This window comes from Balaenoptera musculus, chromosome 15, assembly GCF_009873245.2.
Source record: "Balaenoptera musculus isolate JJ_BM4_2016_0621 chromosome 15, mBalMus1.pri.v3, whole genome shotgun sequence".
NCBI lineage: Eukaryota > Metazoa > Chordata > Mammalia > Artiodactyla > Balaenopteridae > Balaenoptera > Balaenoptera musculus.
This window is the reverse complement of record NC_045799.1, coordinates 21,296,471-21,322,545: the sequence shown is the minus strand read 5'-3', so window position 1 is coordinate 21,322,545 and position 26,075 is coordinate 21,296,471. Positions and strand designations below refer to the sequence as shown.

The following is a 26,075-nucleotide window of genomic DNA, read 5'->3' as shown; positions in this document are numbered from 1 at the left end:
ACATTTAAAGATTCATCTATTACAGGCCATGCAATGAGATGCCCTATCTAGTTTCTAACTTCTTCACATCCCAACACATGTATCCACTCCCCCATCCCTTCCCCTACATCAGCTTGTGCGTCTTCCTTTTCCTCCCTTTTCTGAACATCTTCCCCTTCCCCCTTTCTGTTTGAGTCCTTCAAATCCCTGCTAAGGTACACCACCTACAAGAAACCACCTTAGTTTGGAAATTGATTGAAGTATGACTCCACTCATAGCTCCACAACTAGCCTCCAAGCTCCTTTAGGATCACTGCTCTCTCACACTGGAGATACATAATTAAGGAAGAAAGTATAATTTTCCCAGCTTGGGTCCCACGCCCAACCCTTTCTCAGGAGAGGGCAGGACACCATAATTGATATTCCCAACAAGACTGAATTCAACAGGAAAAATGAATGCCACAAGAAAATCAGGGAGAAGGAGTAGACAGGTCAAAACTACAGATGTCCTAGCCATTTAATATTCAGATGGGTGGTTGGGAAGAGGAAAGGATGCTTGGAGTCTTGGGAGGTCAGTTTCAGTTCTCATCCACAAGGGGGCGCGAAGGAACCGCTTGCGCGGATTCCGCCCTGGGAGCTGCCTCTCTAGGCGGCATCCCGCACCTCGCCTGCATTTCCGCTGGCGCTCAACCGCTGGACGCTGGGCCCTGCGTCCTAGTCGCTGGGAACCGAGCAGCATCTTCTCACGTCGTCACCTGTGACCGGCAGCCGACAGTCCAGGCGCACTGGGTGAGTCACTGCGGGGCCGCGCTGCCCAGGGACCCCCGGCGGCCTCCAAGGCCGGTGCTCCGTCTCCCCGCCACCGACAGGAGGGGAAACTGAGGCCCGAGAGGGCGGGGAGCTCCGGCCGCAGGTCACCTCGGAGCCCTTGTCCGCTCCCTGTTCTGAGCCCGTCCCCTCCGCCGCGTGTGGACCTTTCGGGACTCGTGTCCTCGACAAAGAGGCCTCGGGTCACCGCGCCACCGGCCGGCGCCGTCTCGGAGCGTCAGGTCCCCTGGCCTCACCCGCCCCGTGGGGAGACTTGTGCCCGGTGATGTCGAGAGACCGGTCGGGTGACGCGTGGGCCCGAGGTCCCGCAGGGGGTCGTGCAGAGCCCGTGTGAACCTGGCCCGAGGGGCGCCAGAGCCCCTGATTCACTGCCCATCACCTCCGACTCCAGCGTTTCATGCCCCAAAGCCGCTCGTCGGTTACCGGCCAAATACTTTGGTGACCATTAGCCCATTTCCCCTTAATAAGCTTTAAGGGAAAGTGTTGAAACCTCCATTTTCCAAACGGGTGTTTGAGCTCTAAAGTGAGGGCGCCGCAGGGCCCCCGAGGGGCAGAGTCTGGCTTCCTGTCCCTGCTTCGCACCGAAGCCCTTCCGCACCCGTTCCCTGGCCGGGCCCTGCGCTGCTGAAGACCCTCCCTCGAAGGGCTTTGCTGCGCCTGCCTCTGCCAGCGCCCCCTCCTCTCCTGCAGGACCCTGAGCGCACTGCCTCTGCGCCCCACTGTGTCCAGGGGCTGAGCTGTCCCTTGGGCACGTGCTGCTCCTGAGGGCCTTGAACTGGGGGCCGTGGCCTTCCTGCCCCGCCGCAGAGGGGGTGGTCCCTGGGCTTAGGGGGTTCTGGGAACTGTCTTGCAAAGCCTTGTGCAGGAGGCTGGGGCTGGGTTTGGGGGCCAGAAAGGCCTGAGTTCAGATGCTGACGCAGCCCCTCGTTAGCCGTGGAACCTCGGGTGAGTTACTTCATTCTCCTGAGCTCTTCTTTCGTTTGAGGGGGGAAACAGCAGGCAGTCCGGGAGGGCATAGGCCTGGTCTGTGTCTTTGAACCCCCAGTGCCTGGCAAGTGGTTAGTAGGTACTTAGTTGGTATTTCAGGGGTGGATGAGTACTTGAGGCATTTTTACGAGAAGCTGGTCTTCCTGTGGCCTCTGTTGATGAGGGGAGATGGAGTCTTTCCATGAAGTGAGGATAGCTTTGGGGTCCCGGGCTTGGCTGGGCAGCTTTCCCCTGCCTGGGCGGAGAGCCGGCTGCTAACATGGGTTCCTCTGCCTGGCTCTTCTTCTGCCCTTTGTTGCCCCTGCATTGGGAAGTGATCGTGGGCTGGCTGTGCCCTGGTCACTGGTAGTGCCGGCAGAGGAGTTGCTGAAAGCGTTTCCCCGTGTTAGGAGGGTTCACTCCTGTCCCTTCCGAACTCTGGAGCTGTCCCACACGGCCTTCCTCCCGCTGCCTTTTACATCTGCCTCCTGGCCCCTGGTGTCCGGCTTACTGAGTGCTCCCTATGCAAGGCCCAGTGCTAGTTTCAGAGAAGCTTTTAAAAAAGGAAGATAGGGCTTCCCTGGTGGCGCAGTGGTTGAGAATCTGCCTGCCGATGCAGGGGACACGGGTTCGAGCCTTGGTCTGGGAAGATCCCACGTGCCACGGAGCAACTAGGTCCGTGAGCCACAACTACTGAGCCTGCGCGTCTGGAGCCTGTGCTCCGCAACAAGAGAGGCCGCGATAGTGAGAGGCCCGCACACCACGATGAAGAGTGGCCCCCGCTTGCCGCAACTAGAGAAAGCCTTCACACAGAAACGAAGACCCAACACAGCCAAAAATAAATTAATTAATTAAGTAAGTAATTAAAAAAAAAAAAGGAAGATAAAGCATGGGCTGTGTCTAAGGAGCTGTGGGCTGGCTGTGGAGCCACTGTTTGGGTAATTTTCACCAAGGGCTTCCCTCCAGGAAGCCAGGTCTGCCTCCCCCGTCTCCCCTTTCCAGGTCCTTAGTCAAGCATGTTTCCTGGTGTGATGTAGTGTGGGAAGTGGCTTGATGTGAGATGAGGGCACTAATCATACTTCATGGAAATCATTGGTTTTCTTGTTTTTTTGCCTCTCTCTGCTCTGATCTCAAGGTCAGTGTCTGAGTTTTGCCTCTCCGCAGGCTCAGTGCCCGGCAGGTGTCCGGTGCTCAGCAACTGTGGAACAGCTGCCCAGCAGGAAAGAAGGAAAGGACAGACGCATCCCGGTGAGGTGGCCTGGCCCATCATGTCATGGAGAATCAGGGGAAGACTGCTTGTGAGCCAGCCAGCCGGGGGAGAGGTGAGGGCACTTCCTGTGTTTCCTTTTCTTGGAATTGTTCTTCCTATTGACCAGTATTTATCCTTCGGCATAAGATGGAGCCCAGTCTGCCAGGGGAGACTTTCCCCCTGGCCTGCGGTTATGGTGGCAGGAACCAGGGCAGTATTGCAATTGGACAAGGCTTAAATAGACACCAGACCTCACCTCTGCAGGCAGCCTGAGGTGCCTTCACCCCTCCTACCCCACCCCCGAGTCGAGGCCAGACCAGGCCAGGCACGGCCTGTCAGGTGCTGCACGCTCCCAGACCTGTCCTGGACTTTTATCCTGTTCAAGATCCAGTTTCCAGAAACTGTACAGTGTCATTAGAGTTTGCACAAAAGATGATCTGAAAAGGCCTCTGCCTCAGATGCACATGAGCTGTTGTCCCATGTGGAGCAATAACTTCCGTCCTGTTCATGAGTAGGTGGCATGGCTCGTGGGTTGGTAACAACAGCCCACTTCACTTTTGTGAAGTGGCTAGCCGCTATGCCACGTACTCTGCCTGGGCTTCCCAGGACATGCTGTGACCAGGTGGGATCTAGGTTACTCATCCAGGGCTTCTCGATTGTTGCAGAGGAGACCCTTGAGAGGTGACCCCATCCTGTCAAGAAGCGGCTGGACCACGTGCTGCTGAGGTGAGCTCTGTTCCCTGGAGATCTGGGGCTTTGCCTCCCTCGAGGTGCACGCAGGTCCCGCCGTGGTCTGGGAAGCAGCTAGAGGAGAGACAAGAGTGGCTTCGACCCGGCCCTCAGCTTTACCCTCTCTGGGGCCTTTGAGAACACACCTGGTTCCTCTTTATGTGCTTGTTTCTGAGAGCCCCTGGGGAGCCCTTCCTCAGACTTATGTTGGCAGCAGAATGTGTGAACGGAGGCAGGGAAAGGATTTCGGTGTGTCCACCTGTACCCAGGTGTCAGTCACTTCTCTGCCTCCTCCTAACTTTGGGACCTTCTCTTATCGCTGGTTTCATCCTCCATAAAGCAGGACTACAATGAGGCCATTTGTCTTCCGATCACCTAGTCCCTGTCTTTTACAACCTGAGAACTCTGTCACTTTTCTTTCAGAGGTGTCCTCCCTTTGTCTCTCCCTTCCGGGCCACGTGGAAGGCTTTTTTGCAGGATTAGAAGCAGATACTGGGCCCTTGTGCTCTGTTAGGCTGACTGCTCCAGGCCTCTGCCATCGGCCTCCTTTTTCAGCAAGCCCTCTGTCCTTTCCTGCCCCTGCACTTGGAAGTGATCACGGGCTGCCTGTGGCCTGCACTTTGGTAGTGCAGGCAGAGGAAACGTGGTAGGGTTGTCCTGCATTTGGAGGGTTCCCATCCTCACCCTCCAGTTGCGGGAGCTTTCCCACACACTCCTGCTTCTTCCCTGCCACACCTCGGGCCTCCGGGGCCTTGGGGTCTATCATGCGTGCATTAGTGTCATTGTTGGGGCATTCGCTTCCTGCCCCTGCTGTTGGGGACCAGGCCCTGTGTGCTGCTTAAGTTCCCCTTGATGCCCAGTTGCTGTCAGTCGGCCATGGCACGTTCCCGTAAACCTGGCAGTGGCATCCTTTTCTGCCTATCACTGATCAATTACACATTGATCAGCGCTGGCCACCCTGCCATAGGCCATCCACTGTCTCCCTTTTTAGAGTTAACTACTATTTTTTGTATGAAGAAATAGTGTGTCTGTTCAGGAAATAATAACAGCCAACATATGCAGAACGTTTGCTGTCTGGTAACTCTTGCACTAAGTCCTTTCCTGGTGCCTGACATGCTCTGCTGTGAGCAGGGACAAGTCGGGTGCTCATCCTTGGCTTCTTGTCTGTTGCAGATGAGTCCACTGTGTGCAGAGGTGTCATGGAAGTTGTCATGTCAGGAGTGGTCTAGACCCCAGTGTCCTTGAGGTAAGGTCTCTGGTCCATTCTCTGGAGTGTTGGGTCCTCTCATCCGGTAGTCGTGTGTGTGTGTTCCCAGGGGCTTTGGGTGAAGATGTAGGGGAGCCGAGAGGTGAGCTGAAGGCAGCATCCACGAGTCCCCAGGTCTGCTCACCACCCCAGCCCTGGGCATCCTGGACCACATCTGGCCCTGCAGTGGCTGCTGCAGGGGTGGAGCCTCTAAAGTTCCACTGGGACAATGAGAGTCGTGGGGTATCTGTCCTTCCCTGGAGTGTGGGCAGAAGCACGTTGTGATGGAAAATGGGTGGACCTGGGCATCAGAGATTCCTCCCCTGGCTTTGAATCCCCTTCTGCTGCCGTCTTAGTCAGTGTCCTATTCAGAACCTTGTTTTCTTCATTTGAAAAACCAAAGCTGTGTTAGAGGTGACTTTGTGGTTCTTAAGACCACATGATTTCTGTAATTTCCAACCGTAGTATTTTCCCGTTTTTGTCCAAAGTGACTTCTCTTTTTTTTTTTGAGTGGATCTTTTACTGTGCCTTTTTTTTTTTTTTTTTTTTTTAATTTATTTTTGGCTGTGTTGGGTCTTTGTTGCTGTGCGCAGGCTTTCTCTAGTTGTGGTGAGCAGGGGCTACTCTTCGTTGTGGTGCGTGGGCTTCTCATTGTCGTGGCTTCTCTTGTTGCGGAGCACGGGCTCTAGGCACACACGCTTCAGTAGTTGTGGCTTGCGGGCTCTAGAGCACAGGCTCAGTAGTTGTGGCACACGGGCTTAGTTGCTCCGCGGCATGTGGGATCTTCCCTGGCCAGGGCTCAAACCTGTGTCCCTTGCATTGGCAGGCAGATTCTTAACCACTGCACCACCAGGGAAGCCCCAAAGTGACTTCTCTTTGATTCCCCTTGGGAGAAGGTTTCTGTTGGGCTTTTGCAAGAAAGAGTGGCCACTCCGTGGGTCCTGTGCTTGGCTGGGTGGTTTTTCCAGACTCAGTCTACCCTGTAGGCCACTGGCACTCCCTTCTCTTTCTGGAGCTCTCTCTGCCTTGTACGCACCTGCATTCAAAAGTGACCATGGGCTGTCCGTGCTCTGGTCGTTGATAATGCAGGGAGAGGAATTGTGGAAAGCAATTTCCCGTGTTTGGAGGGTCCACGCCTGTCCCTTGCAAATGCTGGCGCTTTCACACACTCCTGCTTCTCTCCAGCCCGTGCTTTCCAGCCCTCAGGCGCTGGGGGCTGCTGTGTGACAGGCAGTGACAGGAGACTTCCGAGCTTGGCCTCCTGTTAGCAGAGCCAGGCTACGTCTGTGTCAGGTTTAGATACTTTAGGGGGTATAGGGAACCAGGATGAATTACACATAATGAATAAGCACGATGTCGGGTGGCGTATAGTGGTTGCCATAAGATTTTCAGAGGGAAGCAGCTTGTTGGAGGTGGTGGACCTGGCCTTTGGAGGAGTGGGATGTGATAGGCCGTAGGAAGGTCTTCGGGGGGAAGGGAGGGACACGAGGACGATTTGAGGCGGGGGTGAGCATGAGCACCTGGGAGTCCGGTGTACAGGCAGGTAGTGACAGTGTGGGGGACAGCTGCTGGGGGTGGCGGGCCCCACTCCTGCCACAGGGGGTGGGGCCGAGTGGGAAGAGCTCCTGAGAGCAAGCTCTCCAGCTGTCTCTCTGCCAGTTACTACATTTGCTCTGTCGCCGTGAGAAGGCCCATTTTTTAAAGACAGTGTTCATTTTGACTCTTCTCTGGGAGTTTTGAGATTCCTTTTTGAGCCGAGTTTGGTGTGAAAAGCCCTCAGCTCATGCCTGACTAATTGGGGGCACTCTCACATGTATCAGCTTGAAGGAAGACGAGGTAATGTTGGAGAGTTATCCCTGGTCCTGACCTCCTGCCCCGTGGCCTCCTCATCACTCTGGGGTGCTGCCTTGGAGGAAGCCTCAAGGGATGGAAGCTCTGGCCTCTCAGGGTGGTGACCTGGGTCCCAGCTCCCCTGGAAGGGCCTCCTCATGGTGAGTAACTGCCAAGGGGCTAAGTCGGCCTGTGTTTCTGAAATAGAAATTCCAAGCTGCCGGCCTCATGTGACTTCCTCCTTTAGGTTGTTTTGGGGCTGTTCACGGATGCTGGCGTAGCAGAGTGGAGAGGGATGTTGCCGCTGATCATCACCAGACCTTCTTCTCCTGTTGCCTTAGCACAGTATAGAAGGACTTTGCCCCAGTGAGCGGGGCAGAGGGAAAGTCCTGGGACTCTGGGGACTTGGGATTCAGAACTGGAGACCTTCAGCTGTCTCTGCCCTTCCCAGCAGGTGCCACAGAGCACCGCGGACCCAGAAGACTGCTTTCCTTCCGTCTGGACCAGGTCATCCAGTGGCCTCCGTGTCCCCTTGTCTGCTCCTGGTGTAACTTTTTAGAAACAAGAGTTCCCATTGGAGTCTTCTGTGCTGGCCATCGTGTCCTCTCACCCACTTCAATAAATCTTGAAACTGCCTTGCCGCTTTTTATGGTTTTGTTTTCTTTTTTTAATACTTGCTTCCATGTGCACAGCTGGGTATAGAGACAGTGGGTCACAGGGGCAGGTCTTCCAGGTTTCAGTCATTGAGACTTTCCACTTAGCACACTCCTGAGGCCTGACCTAGGGATGGGGATGGGTTGTAGAATTGACATGGGGTTAAATAATCCCAAGTGCTTCTGGGGGCTCAGGTTTAGCAGAGATGGGAATTGTTGGCGGAGGAATGTTTGCTCCAGGGCTTTGGAAGAGAGGATGAGGGCGGGGTGGACGTAGAGACAGTCAGGGGCTGAAGTCCTCGAGGAAGGCAGGAGAGCCTTGGGCTCTGGGGGTGAAAGTACACGGGGTGAATTTGGGGAGATGGTTTTGAGCAGGGCTGGGAGAGGGATGTATGAGGAACAGCTGCCCTTGGGAGAACTCTGGGGGTGTGGTGGGCAAAGGCCAGGTGTTGGGGTTACTGGTACAGTAACAATAACGGCAGTGGTGCGCTTCACCACCCTGTGGGTACATGGTACTCTGCTCACCTTTCAGGTGTCGTCCACACAGGGGAACTCTGCCAAAGGCCCTGGTGAGAACGGAGGAGTTCGCTGTCCATTCCTTCCAGTGACGTTGAATCACCTGACTGGGGCTGAGGTAGAAACCAGGTGGTTAGGCCCACCTTTGTGAGGTCAGCAAATTGATGACTTCTGTCAGTGGGAGGCATTCTTGGGCCTGGAGGGTCCACGCTGCCGGGCAGCCGCAGCAGAGGTCCTTGTTTCTGCCGTTCCCCTCTCCTCGGTACCTGCCCAAGGGCCATGTGAAGTCTCCCATTTGCTCTCTTGAAGACCGCCCACCTGCTCCGACTCCTCCCTGGGCCAGTTTCATCCCACCGTGGCCCTAGTCCTCTAGTGAAAAAGGAGCACATGTCCGCCCACTTAGCCAAAGCCCCTTCCTTTCCAGCGAGATTTCACTGCTGGTTGTTGCCTTGACGCTTGGAGCCCTCTTTCTTTAACACCGACTGTCCCCTCATTGCTAAGCAACTTCCTGTCAGCTTTTGGTACCAGTGTCTATGCCCCATTCCCCTCCCCTTTATTCTATTTATTCTTTCATGGTTTTCTGGACCCCCTACCTCAATCCTATAGCCTGGGGGCCCCTGATGCCATTTTGTCTGTGTTCTGTAGGAAGGGGCAGCAATGGAGCACTGGAGAGGGGAGAGGCGCGAGGTGCTGTGGTTGGTGAAATGGGGGAGGGGAGGGGAGTCACGGTGTGATCTCTGACCATGGCTTGGCCCAAGGGCACCAAAATTTCCTTCGTAATTCGCCAGACTGGTCGCTTTCCGGAGGCGTCACTCATTCCTCGCCCTGTTTCCGTGGCATCCTGGTGTAATGACTGGAGGTGGGGGTGGGTGAAGTAATGCATTAGAAGTGCAGATTGCACCACCCCGCCTGCCCGCCCCGCACGTAGCACTCAACAGAGGACAGCGCTTCCTGATCGTTAACCTGTTCACTTTCAGATTATAAGTGATGCTCACCCCTGACCCAGCCTCTTAAGTCTGCCCTCCCCTGCCCTCTGCTACCCTCAGCCCCAGCTTAGGCTTCCCACTCGCCAGGGTAGACACGCAGGGCCCTCCCCTGTGACCGTGGTCTACTGTCCACCCGCATCTCACACATCACGCCCCACAAGCACCACAGGCCCCAGCCATGCTACCACGTAAGGTTCCTGACCATGCTGCCCTTTTCCTGGCCTGCGTTTTGTGTGCCTGGAACGCCCCTTCCATTTCAGATGCTTGCCTGACTCAGCTTGTGTCACTTCCTGTGGGAAGCCTTCACTGGCTAAACCTCCACCCAGACTGGATCCCCTGCCCTTCCTTTCATTCACATCAAGTTCAATTTTGGGTAGGCATAATTCTAGGAAATGATAAATAAAAGAAGGCAAAAGAGCGAAAACCCCTGCCTTTATGGTGCTTCCATTTTAGAGGACAGGGACATACCATAAACAAAGTACTGAAATGTCTAGTATGCTAGAGAAGGACTGAGAAGAAAAATCATCAAGCAGAGAAACAGGACAGGAAGTCTGGGGGCAAGCAGGGGGCATGGCCTTTGAATCTGTAGATGGAGAAGGCCTCACCTAGGAGGTGTGATTGGAGTAGAGTGAGGAGCTCTCACCTCTGGGCGTTCATGGCAGCCTGTGCAGTCTCCATCACAGCACGGACCAGCGATGGGAGGAATCTTTCCCCTGGGATACCAGGCCCAGGGAACTGGGGGGACGAGACACCTCTGAGGCCTCTGCAGGGCGACGGCTAATTAGCAATGTCTGCCATGTGGTGAGGGCGGCAGCCGAATCAAGTTGGGATTAGCTAGTCAGACCAGGCTGTGCACGTCTGGAGGGCAGGCTCCGCGTTGTCAGCGCGCAGCCCCTCGCCCCACCCCCCGACCACGGCTCGGTGGACTCGGTGCCATCACCCATGGGCAGACCTAACCCATGACCCTGGTCTAGGACCAAGAACGGAGCTAACCAAGCCGGGCATGTTTTCCTCTTGGGGAGGAGTTCTTAGCGTGTCAAGAGCCTGAGTGATTGGTTGCAGGAACAAAAACAGGAAGAGATGGAAGAATTAAGTCCCTTTAACAGCAGAGTCCAGAGGTGCAGAGCATTGAGCTCCTGTTGTAGGCAAGAGAACCATTTCTAGAATTTTTACAGGGAGAGGATGAGATTGCAATTTCCAAACCATGTTTGTGCTGCTGTACGAGGCCTGGCTATGGAGTCTGAGCAGCACTTGCTACAAGGCCTGGGGTTCAGTTTTCCCTGAATTCTTATAAGGCGTGGCCACGTGACCAAAATTCCCGTCTTCCTTTTCTTTCTAAGAGACGTTACATTCACCATCGCTGTACCATTAGTAGAGGGAGCTAAATGAGTCTCTGCTCATAACAGCCTACAAGGTGTTACTTACCAGTGTAGTGGCTGACACAGGCGAGGAGCTCAATCTGCATTTAAGGATGAGGGATGAAGCCAGTGGTGGCCTCGACCATGGGTACCAGGAATGGTTCACTGAGGCCCCTCTGCCCCCATGACTACAACTGCCATGTCACCAGGATACCTAACTCGGCCTGCATTAGGAAGTGACCTAGAGAAATCATTAAGAGCCTGTTGAATTCTGATGTTGTCCCTTAATTGCTGTGGGGCCTGGAGCACATTCTTTTGCCTCCTTGAGCCTCGGTTTCTGGCTCTGTAGTTTGACCATCAGAATAGGACCTACCACAAATAGTAATGATGAAATAAGATGATGCTTGTTAGATGCATAACACAGTACGTGCCTCGCACTGAGTGCTCTGTACACATCAGCTATTTTTATTCGATGAGCACGTCTAGCTTGTTGATAGTTAAAATGAAGAACAAATATAAAATGTCATTATGACAAACTCATCTATTAACGTGACACCATAAATACTTACTTCTTTGCAAATTTGCAGACGTCCCAGTGGGGCTGGTGTTAATCATCCCTACCATTGATTGAACTTTTATTAAATTCCATGCTCTGTACTAAGTGAGCCTGTATATATAATTACTTCACTTAATCTTCACAACAACCGGTGAGGTAGACTTAATTATCCTCCGTTTTATAAATGAGGAAACCAAGGCTCAGAGAAATGAAGGGACCTGTCTCCCTTCCAATGAACAGTTCAGCTGGTTTTCCATTGCCTGGTGTATCAAGTAGTGAAAAATGTTGCAGGCTGATTTCATAAATAGCACAAGCATACGAGGCTGTCAGATGCTTGTTTGTACTGGGAGACTGGAAATTAGGATATTTTACTATTCCCTCCATCTGTTTCAAATTATGGCCTATTATCCAATCTTCCTAAAATAGTCCCCATCTAAATCACCAGTCTTGAGGACTGAACTTGTGAACCTGACATGTACAGAGACGATAGGCATGTTTCAGCCAACGTCAAAGTATCAAGTGCGCATCTCATTACGGTTGTGTCTGAGGCAGGTGTCATCCTAGGTCTTCTAAGCTTGAAAAAACCTTGGCAGGGTATGACCGAGGTGACCCAAGAACCAGGATTAGGGTCAAGAAGGGCCATGATCCTATCAGCAAGTTGGTGCCTGGTACCAGAGGTGAGGCAGCTGGTGGGAGTTTTATATACAGTATAATCAAGCCAGGAGAACAGACATCTGGGAGAATGAAGGTTTATTTGTCCATGCAAAAAAGATTTGTCAGGCATTGTGCTGAGAAGCAGGATCTGCCCTCATGGGGTTCACGTACAGGTATATAGATAATAAGTTCGATTTCCAGATATTTACGGAACAGTCACTATGTGCGGGCCTTGCTCTAAGCTGTGCACACAATCCTGAACTAAGCTGAGGAGGGGCCTCATGGAGTGTACAGTCTAGAACAGCACTGTCCAATATAAACCCATACATGTAATTTAAAATTTTCCTACTAGCTGCATTAAGGAAATAAAAAGCAGATGAAATACATTTTAGTAATATGGTTTTATTTGATTCACTACATCAAAAAATATTGTCATTTCAACATATAATCAATATAAAAATGATTGAGATGTTTTATATTTTTCCCCCAAACGAAATCTTTGAAATCTGGTGTACATTTCATGCTTATAGTACATCTTGGTTATGCTTGTAGCACATGTGGCTGGTGGCTACCTTATTGGACAGCACACAGATCTAGATGATGAGGGGTTCGAGGCTAATTCCATGAAAGAAGAGTGCCTGTAAAGGATGCCTCCTTTACAGGAAGGCTGCTGCATCTGGTAAAGAAGTTCCTCCAGCCTGGGTTCCCCATCCCCTGGAATCCCTCTTCCCCATCTTGGCAGAGCAGGGCCAGGTATATATCAGTTGTGCCGGATGGAATCCCTGCATCATGTTCCAGAACCTTCTGGAGGCAGGATGCCAAGTTCCGTAGTGCTCGCCCAGCATAAGCCACACCTCCTAGAGTTAACCTTAGTGTGCTGGGAGTGCGTTCATTCAGTCAGTTACTACTTGTTACTGAGCACCTACTAAGTGCCAGCCTCAGTGCTAAGTAAGCACTGGGAACACACACCAGTGAACATAGACAGTTGGTATCTCACAGTTCCATCATGATAAACAAGTAACCCATAAATGAAGAAATCATTAAAGACTGTAAGAAATGCTATGGAGGACAAATGACAGGTGCTGTGAGATTCAACAGGGCCACCTGACCTCTTTGGGTGTCAGAGAAGTTCTCCCGGAGGAAGTAGAATTAACTGGGCAAAGGAGGAGTGGTCCACGTGCAAAAGCAGCGTGGGGGATGTAGGGAGGAGCTCTAAGACAGCCAGTGGGGATGGCATGCACCACTGAGGATTAGGGCAGCAGCCTGGAGTGGCTGGGAGAGCGCTAGCTTTAGAGTCGCACAGATCTGGTCCAACCCAGCCAGAAACTTGGGTGACAAGTTTCAACCTGTCTGGGCCCCAGTTACCTCCTTTAGAGGGACGTGGTGAAGGTTAAACAGAGTGATGAATGAAAACTCTTGATATAGCAGATGCCCTACCTCATTGTTAAATTATTGACCTTTGTTATTATTTATTGAAGGTTCTTCTGCACCATATCAAGAAGATGGCCAAGTTTTGTGTTTGTTTCCTTCTCTTGGGGACTTCAGAAGGCTCCAAAGTAGAAGTGTTTGGAGAAGTGGAGACAGAAACCTCCCCCACCCTTTATTTCTTCCCTTGCTTTATTTTTACTAGAAAATTTGAACAGTACAAGTAATAGATGACTTTTAAAAATAAACCCTTTATTTTGGAATAGTTTTAGATTTGCAGAAAAGTTTAAAACCTAGTACAAAGAGTTCCCATGTATCCTTCACCCAGGTGCCCCTAATAAGCAAATTTGTCAAAATTAAGAAGTTAATACTGGTACCTTACCATTAACTGAACTCCAAGCTCAGTTTGGATTTCACCAGTTTCCCCACTCATGTCCATTTTCTGTGCCAGGATCCAATCCAGAATACCACATTACATTTAGTCATTATGTTTCCTTAATCTCCTCCAATCTGCAACAGTTTCTCAGTCTTTCCTTATTTTTCACGACCTTGACAGTCTTTTGTTTTTGTTTTTGGCTGCTAAGTATGTGGGATCTTAGCTCCCCGACCAGGGATCGAACCTGTGCCACTTGCATTGGGAGCACGGAGTCTTTTTTTTTTTTTTTTTAAGGTCACTGCAGTAGTGGTTGGAATAAGAGGCTGAAAGGATTTTTTTTTTTTTTTTTTTTGGCTGTGTTGGGTCTTTGTTGCTGCGCGCGGGCTTTCTCTAGTTGCGGCGAGTGGGGGGCTACTCTTCGTTGCTGTGCGCAGGCTTCTCATTGCGGTGGCTTCTCTTGTTGCGGAGCATGGGCTCTCGGCGCGTGGGCTCAGTAGTTGTGGCTCGTGGGCCCTAGAGCGCAGGCTCGGTAGTTGTGGCACACGGGCCTAGGTGCTCTGTGGCATGTGGGATCTTCCTGGATCAGGGATTGAACCCGTGCCTGCATTGGCAGGCAGGTTCTTAACCACTGGGCCACCAGGGAAGTCCCAACCTTGACAGTTTTGAAATGGGTTGGTAAGATATTTTGTAGAATGTCTCTCAATTTGGGCTTTTCTGATGTTTTCTCATGATTAGACTGGAGTTATGGGTTTGGGGGAAGAATATCACAGAGGTGAAAAGCCCGTCTCATCACATCCTATCAGGGAGTATATAACATGACTTACCACCGGTGATATTAACCTTGATTACTTGCTTAAGGTGGTGGCTGCCAGACTTCCCCACTATGAAGTTACTATTTTTCCCTTTCCATACTCTAGTCTTTGGAATATAGGCTTGATTTTAATAGATACTTAAGAAAACATATTTGGAAATCATTGCCCAACAGTGAGAGAGTATACCTCTTTCTCAAGCACATTTGGAGTATTTACAAATAATGACCACATTATCTGCTGCAAAGCGAGTCTCAAATACCAATGCATCAGTATCACATAGATTACAATATGACTACAACATAAATATACGTAAAAACAAAACTTTAGACAATACTTAGACTTGAACTATTACGAACATACCATATATCAAAACTTGTGGAGTGCGGCTAAAACAGTACATAAGGAGAAGTTTGTAACTTCGAAGGCCTTCATTGAGAAATTCCCTATAGTAAAGGGAGCGTGTGACTCATCACATAGGAGACTTACCTCCACTGACCAGTGTGGACAGGAGTTCAGAGGGTTTCTCCCCAGTGTTATGGTCTTGGGCACTCCTCCAGGACTTTACCAAAACCCTGAGGGAATCAGAACCGCAGTGAACCACTGAGATTGAATGTCCCACCAGTTCTGAAAAATGGAGGCACAGAACAGTTCCTATTCAATTCTACAAAGAAAAGGGATAAAGGGAACTATGTTCAATATGCTGTGATAGGGACTTCCCTGGTGGTCCAGTGGTTAAGACTCTGTGCTTCCAATGCAGGGGGCGCAGGTTCGATCCCTGGTCAGGGGACTAAGATCCCACATGCATGCCGTAACTAAGAGTTCGCATGACACAACTAAGGAGCCCGCCTGCCGCAATAAGACCCAACTCAACCAAATAAATAAATAAATATTTTTTTAAAATCCTGTGGTAAACCATAAAGGAAAAGAATATAAAAAAGAATATATATATGTATATAACTGAGTCACTATGCTGTACAGCGGAGATTGGCACAGCATTGTAAATCAACTATACTTCAATTAAAAAAAAAAAAGAAAAGGGATGAGATATTTTCCCCACCCTAGCTTTGTGAAATAAGTTGCAGTTGCGATATCCATCAGAGGTGTTGAGGGAAACCAGAGTTTATGTTATCTTTGATTTAGGTCTGCTAAAGACATTGTTTTGTTGGGAGCAAGAGTTTTATAATTTTTTTAAAAAGCTGTCCTTTCCAAATGCAAGAAAGACAGCTTCTCAACAGTGAAAAAAGTACACAAGAATATAGGTTTAACCTCTTCTTAAAATAAAAAATTCTAAGTAACGAAGTTTGCTCCGACATCACAGGTATTGCCTTTAAGTGCTACCTTTTTCAGAATGTGCCACCTCCTTGTAAAACTCTCGCCACTTCTAATAGACCCTGTGCGGGTTCTGCTGTCATAGGTTTAGCTGTCTTCTGCTTGAGGTGATCAAGCCTGGGAATACAAAGCTTCAAAGTGCCGATTCTTTGAGCTATTCCCTGGCAGCTCTACCAGGGAGATCATTAACGGTTAGGGTGGGATTCCTTGAGCTCCCTTGGAATGGGCTTGTCGAGGACCACCCTTCCCCACCAGAGAAGAATGTACTAAGAAAACCTACCCTTCTCTTTCAGTCAAGCATTTTCTATGGCATGGGCTCAACCAAGCATCCCCAGCATCTCTGCTTCTCAGCTATGAAGTGTGATGTGAATGGCTCCCAGGAGGTGTACAGTGTACATCCATATGTGGCAAACCTGCCTACCTTCAGTGGAAGGTGGATGGAGACTTGCCTGGGATAAACCTAGGGTATGTCTCTAACTGTATGCAAAAAACCAGAGTGAGTGTGGAGTCAGAAGTCCACACACAGGGAGAGGCAGAGCTGCAGGACAGGGAGTCCCAGAGGAATTCCAGTCCCCCGTGCTTGTTGTCTGGAAGGCCCAACTTGACCTCTGCCCTCCCCTTATTTGACGACATAAGCTTTCCAATAAATATTTCTTTTTAAAGTATAAGTTAGATTTCCATCGCCAATGCATCCTCGCTAAAAGCCCGAGTTTTCCCCTTAACTTGCCCCAAATGGCCAGTTGTTAAGGTGTTCCATGGAGGGTTTGCTTATCCAGGTTGACCTTGCCTACCTAACGGAGATTCCAGCAAACAGGGCAGTGTATTGAGGTCTCAGAATAAACATGTAGTGACAGCCTTTGCTCCTGGCATTCAGACATCCGTCCATTCTCAGTGGCTTGTCCTTATTTGTTGGTCGCTAAATTTACTTCCTGGTATTAAAAATAAAAGAGTAGGCTCACTCCGTCCATGTGGGAGATGTATGTGTGATTTGGACCTTTTGACTGGAGGGGATGTTCTGGGGCAGCCACTCCAGTGGGGGCCCAAGTTGGCAATTAAGACTGCCTGGAAAATGGTGCTTTCAAGAGTGGGGGAAGTGAGCTCAGAGGAGCTCAAGGGGCCTATAGGGAGAAGAGGAGGACACCAGCCAAGGCAGTCCTAGTATGTGCAAGGCCTTGGCAAATATTTTTTGTATAGCCCCTGTCTATATAAACAATTTTCTTAAAAATGTATTACAGAGGGGAATCCCTGGTGGTCCTGTGGCAAAGGCTCTGCACTCCCAATGCAGGGGGCCCGGGTTCGATCCCTGGTCAGGGAACTAGATCACACATGCCTCAACGAAAAGATTCTGCATGGTGCAACTAAAGATCCTGCATCCTGCAACTAAGACCCAGTGCAGCTGAATAAATAAATAAATAAATATTTTTAAAAAAATGTATTACAGGGAATTCCCTGGAGGTCCAGTGGTTAGGACTCCGTGCCCTCACTGCTGAGGGCCTGGGTTCCATCCCTGGTGGGGGAACTAAGATCCCACAAGTCATGCTGCGTGACAAAAAAAAAAAAAAAAAAAAAATTCATGGGCCCCATGTGGAGCATTGTGATTTACTGATGAAGATTTAGATAATGGGTAGAGAAGAGGTGCTGAGACTTTATTTCTTGTCCTATCAGTGCACGTGAAGATTCTTGGTAATATCCAGACACCATCTCTTCCTCTTCAACTCCAAGAACCATCTCTTCATGTTATTTATTGTGAAATGTGCCATTCTTGCTTAGTTTCTTATTTCCCACTGCAAAAAAAGGTATGCCGTTTGGAACCTGTTAGTATTGAAGCAATATAGATCTTCTTAACTTTGTATTTCTCTAATACGTTTCTTTACTTATATATTACATTACAATTCATACATTACTCATGATGCTGCACCATCCATGGTGGTGGTCCCTACGTACTGGCTTCCAAGGACTCTCTCAAAGATTTTTACTGTGCCTCATTGATGAGAACTACGAATATAAATCTTACCCAGAGTATGCAGGAAAATGAGAATGATGATCTATTTTCTGGTCATGTTAAATTTATCATTTGCAATATTGCTTTGTAAATGTGGAGTAATACATCTTCCAATCATGACTTGAACTCTCTTTTTTTTTGGTAGAAAGGAAAGTTGCTTTAATCAGAAAGCCAGCAATCTGCGGAGAAAGTAGACTCATGTCCTAAGAACAACTCCAAAGATTCTGCTCAGCCATGACAATTTTTAAAGGGAAAAAGGGGAAATAATCTCAGTTAAATATTAAGAAGGTCATATTCTTTGTCACTTTTCCATTGCGTGCAGACCTGCCGACTTCTCCTGATCTTCCTTTGGATGCTCTCCTGCCCGTGTGGTCTGCCTGCAAATTTACCAAGGGGAAGCTAGGGTTAGATAGTAAGTCATTCTTTAACTACTTAATTCTTCATTATTACTCCTTCTAATCCAGGAAAGGAATCAACAGGTTAGGCGAGGCATTGTGTACATTCAGTAAAGCAAAAATCAGGAGTTAGGTTAAATGTTACCTAGTGATATCATTTTTATGATTAAGGTCTGAGGAAAACAGAGATGAACAAACAGAAAAGGGACAAAAGAGATGCTTACATATCTACTGTACAAAAGCCTAGATTTGCTGAGAACACCGTATTTCTCTTTTTATTACAAGTCTTTTCTCTGAAGTCAATATTTCATTCTGGGGCTTCCCTGGTGGCGCAGTGGTTGAGAATCTGCCTGCCAATGCAGGGGACACGGGTTCGAGCCCTGGTCTGGGAGGATCCCACATGCTGCGGAGCAACTGGGCCCGTGAGCCACAATTACTGAGCCTGCGCGTCTGGAGCCTGTGCTCCGCAACAAGAGAGGCCGCGATAGTGAGAGGCCCGCGCACCGTGATGAAGAGTGGCCCCCGCTTGTCACAACTAGAGAAAGCCCTCGCACAGAAACGAAGACCCAACACAGCCATAAATAAATAAATAAATTTAAAAAAAAATATTTCATTCTGTTTCTTGGTAATATATATTTTCTCTCTCTTTAACTAATTTTATTCTTTTTATTCCAATTCTGGTTTTATTTATTTAAATTAATTTTTATTGGAGTATAGTTTCTTTACAATGTTGTGTTAGTTTCTACTGTACAGCAAAATGAATCAGCTATACATATACATATATTCCCTCTTTTTCAGATTTCCTTCCCATTTAGGTCACCACAGTGCATTAAGTAGTTCCCTGTGCTATACAGTATGTTCTCATTAGTTATCTATTTTATACATAGTATCAATAGTGTATGTATGTCAATCCCAATGCATCCATCTTCATTAAATTCCTTCTTGAGAAATTCTGTTCATTTTTATTTCTGGCTCCCTAGCATTGCTTTGGATTTGGACTCTGCTATCCAGAGTATTCACCAAGCCCCGGGGCTTCATGTCTTTTGAGAATCGGCTCAGCTGGTTTTCTAGGTTCTCATCCAAGTCTCTGCAAGAAACTGATGAGTCAGCCAGAGCCTAGGGCTGAGTCCTCTAGGATGCTATTGGAACACACTCTCCAGCTTGGCTTTGACCCTTTGGAGACTGGCTGAACTCGCTAGGCAGTCAACCAATTGCGTTACTGTCCAGCTTACATCTCTTTATCTCAGTTAAAAAGATATCATGAGGGTTTGGGTCAAGGACCTTTCAGGCATAATATGGCTACACACAGGCCTTCCCAACCTATTAGTCTCTGATTCTATCACAAAAACCAAATAGGATTACTTGCTATAACTTATTCTTGGGAATCCTTTACTGGCTCCTAGAGCTCATTGGTCCCTCTCTAAGGGTCTACATACTACCTATTTGGGAACAATTATAGTTTTTTTTTTGAATAAATTTATTTATTTTATTTATCTATTTTTGGCTGCTTTGGTTCTTCGTTGCTGTGCACGTCTTTCTCTAGTTGCGGCGAGCGGGGCCACTCTTTGGTGCGGTGCGCAGGCTTCTTATTGCAGTGGCTTCTGTTGTTGCTGAGCACGGTCTCTAGGCATGTGGGCTTCAGTAGTTGTGGCTCACAGGCTCTAGAGTGCAGGCTCAGTAGTTGTGGCACACGGGCTTTGTTGCTCTGCAGCATGTGGGATCTTCCCAGACCAGGGATTGAATCCGTGTCCCCTGCAGTGGCAGGCGGATTCTTAACCACTGCGCCACCAGGGAAGCCCCTCGATTATAGTTTTGAGTGAGTTAGAATTTGCCACACAGTTTGTCAGGTCTATCAGAATTTATTGAAGGGCTTCTTAACCTAGGGTTTGTGAACTTGCGTGGGAATAAATTACATCTTTATTTCACTAATCTCTAACTGAAATTTCGCATGTTTTCTAATTGTTAATGTAAGCAACAAATCACAGTAATATTAGTTAGCATGACCTTGACTTTGTCGCCAATACAAATCATGGATTTTTCACATCACGCTGGAGTCGTTGTAGACATTTCAAAACACCTTTCAAGTTCAGACCTACTTCAAAATTATGGTACTTATAAGACCTGCTGCTAGATCTTGTTATTTAATGCATTACTAAAGAGGCACATATATTACCATATTGCAGGTTTAAAAAAAATTCTAATAGCTTTATTTTAATATAATCGGCCTCCCTTGCAATCTGACATATTTCATTTGATGCATTTAAAAATACGACTCTGAGAAGAGGTCTGTAGGTGTCACCAGTTTGCCAAAGGGGCTCATGTACAGAAATCCATGCTTGTCATGATGGTAGCAGCCCCTCCTCAGAAGCCTCAGGGGCCAGAGCTCTGCCCGGAACTCCCCTTTGCCCAGACAGATCTCTCGAGGGGCAAAAGAACCCTCACCTCAACTTTGGGTTCCTGTCTTCTCTTCACTCAGACTAAGCTAACACTAGTGAAGCTTTCCTTTCGACTACACGTCTTGAACTCTTTAGGCCATAATCACTGCATTCCTGAATTATGATTGCTTTCAATGCTGGCCACAGTCCTGCCTTCCACACACCACACCAGCGGGGAGCACAGGAAAGGGGCCTGTGAGCAGAGTGAGAAGAGCGGCCCCCTTCATACAAGATACATCCATCCCTTGTTCTCCATGGCTTACGACAGATGAGAGCACCATGTCATCACACTGATTGGAGGCATGAAAAGTACATCAATGGAAAGAGCACATCGGCATTGCAGATCAGCATCTCAAAAGTCCTTGGAGGAAACAGGCATGGCCGCTTCTGCCAAAGGGAATGAGGTGACCACCCTGGGGGCTAGCTGGGGAAGGGACAGCAGAACACACAGAGTAAAGGACATCTGCTGCCCTTTTCTCCCATTTCCCTGGCTGCAGTAGGTCAGAGGGGCACTGTGGTCTGAACAGAGAGGTGCAAGTCAATACCTGGGTCCACGCTTGCAGCTCAAGCGTCTGCAATGGATTGTTGGTGGCTCACAATCTTAAACCCAGCCTGGTTCCAAAGTGAGTGAGAATCATCAAAATCAGCATCCTAATAAAACTATTTTGGCAGCCCAGTCTTGCACAAATGGTGAAAGAACTACTGTATCAGATAGCAAGAGTGAGGTCCTTGCCTGGCTGTCCTCTTGGAACCAGAGCTGGCTATGGGGCTCCATGATATGAGTCCTGGAGTATCTCAGGGCATCTGGTCAACCCCACACATGCGCGAGAGAGGGCTGGGGGTAAGATAGAGGGTTGAAGAGTTCTTCAAAGAAAAGAAATGGAGAATGAGACCCACCGGGGATGGACATGGTCTGGGATGGGGCAGCTGTTCCTGGACGGCACCTCTGGCCAGCCCCAGCCACTGAAGTGAGACTTAGAAGATTTCAAGGTAGAAATTTCTGGCCAACAGGACCCACATGGGGCCTGGTCTGGATTGGGGCACCTGGCCAAGATGGCATTGGTGGTCTTGGAGGGGCACTCAGAAAATTTTGGGGAATACCAATCCAAAATGCAGTACCACTTGAGGCACAAGGTCTGGGGCAGGGGACCTCTTACCTAGATCTAATGATATTTTCTACCTCTACCACTGGATATTATTCACTAAGACTTAACGGTCCAGCAAGAAACTGGGTTCAACGCTGAGCCAATGAATCTTCCAGCCAGCCACCCATCCATCCAGCAAATGTTCGTTGAGCACATACACTGTGCTAGTGTTGCGTTAGGTTCGGGAGAAATAGAAGCGGATCTTCTCAACCATTATCCACACCAAGCTAGTTCTGCACAACTGAAAAAGGAAGAAAAGGAAAAGAAAACTGGCTACAGATGACATACCTCTCATACATCTGTTCAGTTAAACACTTTTCTAAATTATGGCTTTTGAAAACTGTTCCAGTTACTATGGTTCCACACAATTTACTCCAAAACTTAGTGGCTTAAAACAATGACAATATTTATTTTGCTCATGAATCTGCTATTGGGGCTGGGGTTATCTTGTCTCTGCTTTGCTTGCTTTCAGGTGAGTTGGCTTGAAGCCTGGGGACTGGAGTCATCTGAAGCCTTCCTCACTCTCACGTCTGGCCATTGGTGTTGTCAGCTGAGACAGGTTGTCTCAGGTTGTCAGCTGGAACATCTCCACATGCTCTCTTCATGTGGTCTGAGCTTCCTCCCAGTATGGTGACTGGGTACTGAGGGTGAGCACTGCAAAAGGGGGTAAGCCAGGTGGAAGCTGAATCCTCTTTATGACCTAGCCCCAGAAGTCACCAAGCATTACTTCTGCCCTATTGGCCAGAACAGTCACAGCAGCCAACCAGACTCAAGGAGAGGGAATATGGATCCATCTCTCAGTGGCAAGATGTTGGTTACATTGTAAGAAGAACTGGGGGATGGATTATATATATTGGTGAGGTCAATTCAGGAAAAAAGTGCCACATAAGGTTGATACAACTGCTCCATTTTTTTTTCCTTTTTCAAATGCAATACCTTTTAATACACAGTAATTAAGTACATGATACAAAGTGATTATTCTGACAGTACAGTTTCAGATGAAGACAATTCCCCAATTCATTCTACTTTTATAGTTAGAATTTACGATGTAGAACAGATTTGAATTGTGCCCTGTTTGGAGAATCCAAATGTTTTATTCTGTATAGCATTTCATACGTCTCTTCAGTCCATTGTGCATGCACACTTTTCGCATATGTTTCAAAGTGTTCTGATGTTTAATTTTCCCTCAAGGTGTTTTGTGTGTGTTACAACTTTATTTTTATGTTGGTTTAAGAGAAACCCTGAAAATTTTTTTTAAAATTGTAAAAGAAAAAGATGCAGAAATATAATATCACCTTTAAAAAACGACTGCTCACTTGTGTCTTTCCTCCACCCACCACCCCTCACCTAATATTACATGTTGTCTTCTTGGTCAGTGCATTAGTCCTTATACTTTACATTTTTATGTAGAAGCCACATTCTTTTTTTTTTAGCATTTTATTTTATATTGGAGTATAGTTGATTAACAGTGTTGTGTTATTTTCAGGTTTACAGCAAAGTGATTCAGTTTCATTTATTTATTTATCTTTTGGCCACACCGTGTGGCCTGTGGGATCTTAGTTCCCCCACCGAGGATCAAACCCGTGCCCCCTGCATTGGGAGTGCAGAGTCTTAACCACTGGACCGCCAGGGAAGTCCCACAAAGTGATTCAGTTACACGTATACATGTATCTATTCTTTTTCAAATTCTTTTCCCATTTAGGTTGTTACATATTATTGAGCAGAGCTCCCTGAGCTATACAGTAGGTCCTTGTTGGTTATCCATTTAAATATAGCAGTGTGTACATATCAATCCCAAACCCCCTAACTATCCTTCCCCCCACCCCCGTAGAAGCCATATTCTTAATTTAAAATTATTTATTTATTGCTTATATGATTTTTGTTTCCATTGTTCCATTGCTACATTTTTGTCTGTTAAAAATATTTAGGTGTCTTGGGTTGGAATTGAATACCTATCTTTTTCCCATTAAAATTAATGGAAGGGCTTCCCTGGTGGTGCAGTGGTTGAGAATCCGCCTGCCAATGGGGGACACAGGTTCGAGCCCTGGTCTGGGAAGATCCCACATGCCATGGAGCAACTAAACCAGTGTGCCACAACTACTGAGCCTGTGCACTAGAGCCCATGAGCCACAACTACTGAGCCCACTTGCTACAACTACTGAAGCCCAAGCGCCTAGAGCCCGTGCTCCGCGACAAAAGAAGCCACCGCAATGAGAAGCCTGAGCACCGCAACAAAGAGTAGCCCCCGCTCTCTGCAACTAGAGAAAGCCTGCACACAGCAACGAAGACCCAATGCAGCCAAAAATAAATAAATTAAATAAATAAAAATTTAAAAAATTAATGGAAATATATATTTTTTTCATTTATCAGCTTTTCACTTAGAGGCAGAATTTTCAGCAATGAATTAAAGTCATCAGGTGGGAGATAGATGTACTTTCATCATCTCCCTAAAAGCTTTGACAGCCTCCCAGTCCTGTGTCTGTCATTTTTCCAGTTCCCACCACCCATTGCTCTTCTAAGCCATCACCTCCATTATCAGCTCCTTACCTGTCTGATATATTACAGATGTTCCATATTTATTACGTTAGGAATGAGTCTGGTTGAAAGTAACAGGTAACTTGACAAACTGTGGTCTAAAAAATATTTTTTCCCCCTCATAAAACAGGAAGGCAGTCCAGGGTTTGCGCAGCTACTTGAGTATGTCCTAAAGTACCAGGCTTCTTTTGTCCTTTTATTTCATCTTCCTTAGCACAATCCTCCTCATGGTCTCAAGATGATTGCTGCATCTCCTGGTGTTGTGCCTTAGTTCCAAGCCTGAAGTAGGGGAAGGTGAAGGTCACAAACTTCTCCAAAGAGTTCCTTTTTATTCTGGAAGGGAAGCTGTCCCTTGGGACTGCTGCCTACATCTTATTGGCCAGGACTTTGTCTTATTGCCACTTCTAGCTGCAAGGGAAGTTGGGAACTGTGTGCTTTGCTTTCCAGCCTCTGTAGTTTGGAAAGGCAAGGGATAAGTGGTTGGAATAAATATTGAGAGCCTCTTACAACATGTGCCACACTGCGTTTAATTGAAATGTATTGCTTCGATCCACAAAGTATCCTGGATATAGCCTGTTCTTGTCCTGGAACATTCTTCCTTTTCCTTTTCTCTCCTCTAGTTACTTTCCTGGGTATGTATGTATGTGTGTGGGAGGAGACAAAATATTGAGGAAACACTCTTTTTTTTTTTTTCCGTGAGGATACCAGTTCCCTTGTCTCTCCTTCCTCCATGGTCTCTTCTAACTGAGGGTAAGGAGGACGAGTCAGCATCTTCTTTGCTCCATTCTGCTCTTTTCACACACCGTGACTTCAGCACTTCTACCCTGATCCCTTCCTCTCTGACTATCAAGGAGAGTCTCAAGGCCAGGTTCTCCCTCCTCTTCTTTCTCAGGCCAAGTTTCCTCCTTTACACTCCCAAGGGACTTGAGCTGTATCTCTCTAATGGTATTTATCATTTTCTTCGTTGAAGCTGAAACCAAATGATTGGAAGTGGTACTGTTTACGAAACGTGTGGTGCATTGTAGGTGCTCAAACCGGTAGCTCTTGCTATTATTACTACTATTAATAATGTCTTATCGCCTATATCAGACTCAGCTCCTTAATGACAGGCTCTGAATCTGATGTCCGATTCATCTTTGTGACACACATCTGGCCTGGAATTGAACATTGCTCATAATGCTATCAATATAACGGGGGGGGGGGGGCAGGTAAAGGACAACATTTCAAAGGAAGGGTGCTGTAATGGTGTGAGAAATTCCTAGAACCTGAGTGGGAGCCAGAATCTTGCGGAGAAGACCCTTACTCCGTCCGCATCAAAAACACCCAGAGTCCCAACTGTTTCGTAGGGAAGCATGTGGACCGCCTCCACGCCTATATTGCGATGAGGTAGGAGCATCCGTCACTTCATCCCTCCTGCTCCTCCGGAAAGGGAGGCGGAACTATACCCCGCGCGCGGCGATCTGGGATAGCTGCGCACGCGCAGCTTCCGGCTCCGTGTCTGGGGAATTATTTGACGCCGCCGTTTCGGCCCCCACACAAGTCTCTGATCAGGCGCGCCGCGCACGCGCAGTGATCCACTAGGCTCGGGGAGTTATTTGACGCTGCCGCCCCTGGCAGTCGGAAGTTGCCTGAGCAGAGCCCAGCCGGCCGGCCCGAGTGGCCTTCGTCGACCCGGGCGCCCTGGGAGAGTCGCTGACGGGTGGACGGAGCGACCGCCTGAGGACAGCCGGCCGGGGCAGCGAAAGCGCCGGGCCTATGGCGCGGGTGGCGTGAGGCGGAAGGCCGAGTGCGGCCGGCGGCGGCGGCGGCGGCGGCGGCGGCGCCCGCCCCAGCAATGCGGGCCCCGCCCGTCGCCTCAGGTAACCGGGCGGCCCTCCCCGTCGCGACCGGACCCTCCCTTCTCCCCTCCGGGTGGTCTAGGGATGGCTAAGCCTTGTTTCTCGGCCCCGGTGGCTCCAAGGGCCCTTCGGAAGCGCATCTCATTTTGGGGGGCACCCACGGGGTCCGGGGGAGCTTGGCCGTGGAGTCGGCGGCTTCTGTCGGGTCTTTTCAAACCCGGGGTGGCCCTTGAG

The 26,075-nt window shown here is 48.7% G+C and overlaps 1 protein-coding gene, 1 long non-coding RNA gene and 3 other non-coding genes across 15 annotated transcripts in view; all 5 read left to right on the top strand.

Annotated features, from left to right (window-relative positions):
* The first annotated feature begins 647 nt into the window (after nt 1-647).
* On the top strand, nt 648-7,461 carry LOC118881987. Of its 5 annotated transcripts, none has more exons than XR_005016638.1 (6): nt 648-767; nt 2,937-3,094; nt 3,687-3,747; nt 4,924-4,996; nt 6,817-6,987; nt 7,074-7,461. It is a non-coding gene; the product is annotated as an uncharacterized LOC118881987 (long non-coding RNA). The 5 variants fall into 5 exon arrangements; XR_005016641.1 differs by having other exon boundaries at nt 655-767; nt 2,908-3,094; XR_005016642.1 differs by lacking the exon at nt 648-767 and adding an exon at nt 1,848-1,864.
* Nucleotides 2,093-2,226, top strand: LOC118882163. The gene has a single exon (XR_005016712.1). It is a non-coding gene; the product is annotated as a small nucleolar RNA SNORA71 (small nucleolar RNA).
* Nucleotides 4,328-4,460, top strand: LOC118882164. Its single transcript, XR_005016713.1, has one exon. It is a non-coding gene; the product is annotated as a small nucleolar RNA SNORA71 (small nucleolar RNA).
* Nucleotides 6,031-6,164, top strand: LOC118882160. The gene has a single exon (XR_005016709.1). It is a non-coding gene; the product is annotated as a small nucleolar RNA SNORA71 (small nucleolar RNA).
* An 18,136-nt stretch (nt 7,462-25,597) lies between the features above and the next one.
* RALGAPB (Ral GTPase activating protein non-catalytic subunit beta) overlaps nt 25,598-26,075 on the top strand; it is a 107,218-nt gene continuing 106,740 nt past the window's right edge. For 6 of the 7 annotated variants that reach the window (XM_036824626.1, XM_036824624.1, XM_036824623.1 and 3 more), the window contains exon 1: nt 25,598-25,862. The gene's annotated coding sequence lies outside the window, so the exon portion shown is untranslated. The remainder of the gene's footprint in view (nt 25,863-26,075) is intronic. The other variant, XM_036824625.1, reaches the window with a different exon arrangement.